Here is a 5490-nt window from a genome sequence, read left to right on the forward strand (position 1 = left end):
AAATTTACAAGAAATGGCAAGAACCAAATGAACATAGCCTACCCAAATATTTTTGAGCCGAAGCCGTAGACACCGCATGATATATTTTGAATAGAGTTCTGGTAAGACCCTTACTCACCAAAACTCCTTATGAGTTATGGAACAACAAAAAACCCAATGTTTCATATTTTAAAGTCTTTGGGTGTAAGTATTTTATCTTGAATGAAAAGGATAACTTAGGAAAATTTGATGCTAAATCCAATGAAGGAATCTTTCTTGGTTATTCTTCGGTTTCTAAAGCTTTTCGTAACTTCAATAAAAGAACCTTAATTATTGAAGAATCCATTCATGTTGTTTTCAATGAGATTTCCGAAATCAGGAAAAACGATTTTGATGATGATGTTAATTTTGATTCCTTAAATTTAAATGAAACCCCGTCTCCAACTAGCAACTTGGATGCATCCACTTCCGAAACATCCTTACCCAAGGATTGGAAGTATGTAGATGCTCATCCCAAGGAGCTAATCTTAGGAGACACATCAAAGGGGGTTCAAACACGATCTTCTCTTAAAAATTTTTGTGCGAACGCCGCTTTTCTCTCCCAAATTGAACCCAAATGTGTTGACGAAGCCATGAAAGATGATTCATGGATTATCGCAATGCAAGATGAATTGAATCAATTTGAGAGAAATGAGGTGTGGAAGCTTGTTCCTAGGCCAAATGACCATTAAGTTATTGGTACTAAATAGGTCTTTAGAAACAAGCAAGATGAAAATGGTATCGTGGTTAGAAACTATTGAATCTCGTATTTTGATAATGAAACCAATTGATAATTTTGTTTATGTTTAACTGCATTTTGAGTGATGCAGGTCTACTCGATCAGAATTAGACAATTAAGGCAGGAGGAATTGACGTTGCGCCGGAGGAGATCACGTTAGGATATTGGATGGCAGAAGGCTTCGGACGTTGGGCCTCGGGCCAAGAGCAAAATTGCGCCAAGGATATCGGCGTTACGGAGGTCAACCGCCGATTGGGCAACAAGCCGCAAGAGAGGACGATGCGCCGAAGAATCGGACGAAGCGCCAACCAATGACGTGCCAAGCAACAGAATGTCAATTCGCTTTATAATAATTGTCTAGATCGGAGTAGAGTTTTTGCTTGTGTGTGCAAGATTAACTACGATAATGACGAAGACATAAAGCAAAACAAAGTGTCGGAGTCAAGCGCGAAGGATTCGTTGGGAGTTCGAGAGTTCGACGGAAGTCCGAAGGTTCGTCGGGAATGTTGCCGGAACTAGCCGAGAATGAGTAGGGAGCTTGCCGAAGGGTTTTTCGGAAGCTCGCCGAAGGTTCGTTGGAAGTTCGCGGAGCTCACCGAGAAAGATCAGAGCTTGCCGAAGAAGCTCGTTGGAACTCACCAAGATCATATCGTGAAGTCTAGGAGCTTGCCGGGAGTCCGCAGAATGGTTTTCGAGAGTTTATCGGAAGACCGTCGGAAGTTCGCCGGAAGCTCGCCGGAAGAAGTCTTGACCTACGGACTTTCTAATAGCTTAGAAAATGTCTTTAAATTCGTAGTTAGCACGTTAATTAGGGTTATGATTAGGTGTTAATCCTATAACCCAAGTAGGGGTCAATTGGGCCTGAGTTCGGACTGGTTTGGGCCAAGTTTGGAGCCCAACTAGTGAGCTGATATGGCCTAGGCGGTGGCACTGCCCAGCACCCGAGAGCTGGGCGATGACACCTCCTGGGCTGGGCGGTGGCACCGCTTGGCTGGGCAGTGGCACCGCCAGCATCGGGAACATAAGAGAATTCAAATTTTTGGAGCCCAAATTTGAATCCTCTTGAGGCCTATAAATACCCCTCAAGTCTCAGCTGAGAACACAACTTTTTGAGCAGCAATTGTTTGAGAGAAAGGTCTTAGAAAAGTCTTTGCTAGTCTTGTTTTCAATTTGCTAGTGTTCACCTCCTTCTTTCTTGCTAAAAATCTGTAAGAGAGTGAACCGCTTGTATAAGGTTGTAAGAGGGGTATTTGCCCTTCCATTTCAAGAGATTTGCTAGTGGAAGGTGGGAGCCTCATCGAAGAGGGGCCTCGCAAGTGGATGTAGGTCATTTGACCGAACCACTATAAAATCAGCGTGATTTCTGGTTTGCATTTACTTATTGTCAATTACATTACTGCAAACCATTTGCACTTTAATGCTCTACTTCTTTGTCTCCGTCTTACTTATCTCTTCAAGTTAAAACGCAATCGAAACGGTTTCAAATGAAAATGTTACTTTTATCGTACGAAGTTTTTGAAAGTGTTTAAATCGTAAAAAGTTGATCACACTTTACCACTGCACTAATTCACCCCCCCCTCTTAGTGCCGCTCCGATCCTAAAAGAAACAAGGCTAGATTAGTGGCCAAAGGTTTCAACCAAGAAGAAGGTATCGATTACGAAGAAACCTTCGCTCTTATGGCTCGATTGGAAGCCATAAGGATGCTCCTTGCCTACGCTAGTAGTAATAATTTTAAGTTGTTTCAAATGGATGTTAAAAGCGCTTTTCTTAATGGCTTTATTTCCGAAGAAGTCTATATTGAACAACCTCCTGGATTTGAAAATAATAGCCTCCCTAATCATGTGTTTAGATTAACTAAAGCTCTCTATGGTTTAAAACAAGCCCCAAGGGCTTGGTATGAGAGACTTAGTTCTTTTCTTATTGAAAATAATTTCACAAAAGGCAAGGTTGATACTACATTATTCATCAAGAATTTTGAAAATAATTTTCTCATTGTTCAGATTTATGTTGATGATATTATCTTTGGTTCCACGAATGAATCTCGTTGTGAATCGTTTGCTAAAACTATGAGTCTTGAATTCGAAATGAGTTTAATGGGAGAATTAACATTCTTCCTAGGCTTACAAATCAAACAACTAAGCAATGCCATCTTTATTAGTCAAACTAAATATGCTATGAATTTATTAAAAAAGTTTAATATGAATAACTCAAAGGCTATTAACACTCCTATGAGCACCTCCACTAAGTTAGAAATTGATGAAAGTGGAGAAAGCTTCGATCGAAAAACTTATAAGGGTATGATAGGAAGTTTACTTTACCTCACTGCAACCAGACTAGACATCATGTTCAGTGTAGGACTTTGTGCTAGATTTCAATCAAACCCTAAGATATCTCATCTCAAAGCAGTTAAAAGAATATTTAGATATCTTAATGGTACCACAAATCTAGGATTATGGTACCCAAAATCAGATAATCTTGAGTTAATTGCTTATGCTGATGCAGAATTTGCTGGTTGTAGACTAGATAGAAAAAGCACATCAGGATCATGTCAATTTTTAGGACATGCCCTTGTTTCCTGGTCATCTAAGAAACAAAACTCGGTTGCACGATCAACAACCGAAGCTGAATATATTGCAGCAAATGCATGCTGTGCACAAGTTGTATGGATGAAAAACACCTTAGAAGATTACAAAGTTCATCTTAAAAATATTCCCATTAAATGTGATAACACAAGTGCAATATGCTTAACCAAGAATCCTATACAACACTCAAGAACAAAACATATTGATATTAGACATCACTTTATACGAGATCATGTTACTAATCATGACGTAACTATAGAGTTCATTGATACTAAACATCAACTAGCTGATATTTTTACAAAACCTCTGAGTGAAGAGCAATTTGATTTCATAAGAAGAGAATTAGGAATGTTGATGTGTCCGAATACATAAACTAGTTAAAATTATTTTTCGGACTTTATTAAATGCTCAAATCACTTGATTGCCATTACATGCCTAAATAACATGTTAGAAATTATGTGTTGAATACAAAAATGTTTTGTATTGTATCTGAAAATCTATAGCATAGTCTTGTCCGAATGCATGAAAGAGTTCATTTCATTTTTCGGATTCGCTTAACAATTGGAATGCTAAAAATCGAATTCTCTCATACACTCTTATGAAAAATATTTTTTCTAAAATGGATTTGATGAAATGATTCCTGCTTATGAATTCCATCTTGAAATATGGATGATAGTATTTTTACTTACAAAAAGCTGTTTCACACACATATCTTGACTCAAAGTAAACTCACAAATAGCTGGTATCACAAATGGCTTTCCTCCTTCATGCAAAAAGGATTATAACAAAAAAGAGGAAGAAATATTCAACGCAATCTACGTATCATGCCTTCTTTTATATGCTTGATTGATAATTTGCTGGTATCACAACTACCATGCTTTTTGTTGATGACAAAGGGGGAGAAATATATGAATTGATGCTATAAACACTGATGCTATGATTATGCCATGCTTGCATCACCGAGAGATATATGAACAGATGTCATGTATTAATTTGCATTATGCCTTGAGTTGATATCTTACCATGTGAAGAAACGCAATACTTGCTAAAATATTTGAAATTTGTACATCATGTAATGATATCAAAATCTTACTTCACAGCTTTACATGTTGATATCTTACTATATGATGAATTACTACTATTACCATCATTCAAACTTGTTATATTTGAAAATGAATGTCGAGCCTTGACATCATCTTCAGAGAGATACATCATGATGTTAATCATGATGGGAGTATTGATAAGTTCAAATGATTTTAACTTATCAATATGTCTCTTGAATTCTTAGGTTTTGAATTCAATAATGACTTATCTCAAGTATGGCATATAGACAGGGGGAGTTAAGGTTAACTCCATTATCAATTGATTGTCATCATAAAAAAGGGGGAGATTGTTGAACCTCGGATTTTGATGATGAAGTCAATTGTCATTTGTTATCTAATCTATATGTTGAGATAAGTGTGCAGGATTAACTACGATGAAAGTGAGACATGCAGCAGGAGTTGTGCCGGAGTCAAGACAATGATCACGTTGGGAGTTCGAGAGTTCGACGGAAGTTCGGACAATCGTCGGAAGTTCTGCGGGAACAAATCTGAGAAGTCCATAAGCTTGCCAAAGAAGCTCGTTAGAACTCGCCAAGTGAATCGTCGCAAGTCCAGGAGTTTGCCGGAAGTCCGCAGGAGCATCACCGAGGGTTCATCGAATGATCAATAGAAGTTCGCCGGAAGCTCGCCGGAAGAAGCGATTGACGCACCGTAGCAAGTTGTAGTAAATGTCTTAGGAAAAATCGTAGTTAGCACATTGATTAAGTTGGAAATGGGAGGTGATCCCATTAACTTAATCTTGGGGCAATTGGGCCCTTGAAAAACCCAAATTGGGCCGAATGGATCAACCCATTCGGACCCTGATTTCTGCCAAGCGGTTGAACTGCCCAAGGCAGGAGGTTGCACCGCCTGGGCTCAGTCTTCGAGTGAGACTGGGAGGTGCAACCGCTCCAGCCAGGCGGTGGCACCGCCTGGGGCTCAGTCTCCGAGCGAGATTGGGCGGTGCAACCTCCCCTGACAGGAGGTGGCACCGCCTGAGCTCGGTCTTCGAGCTCTGCCGGGCGGTGCAACCGCCTCAGTCAGGAGGTGCAACTGCCTGAGATCGAT

This window comes from Musa acuminata, chromosome BXJ3-5 (assembly GCF_036884655.1).
Source record: "Musa acuminata AAA Group cultivar baxijiao chromosome BXJ3-5, Cavendish_Baxijiao_AAA, whole genome shotgun sequence".
NCBI lineage: Eukaryota > Viridiplantae > Streptophyta > Magnoliopsida > Zingiberales > Musaceae > Musa > Musa acuminata.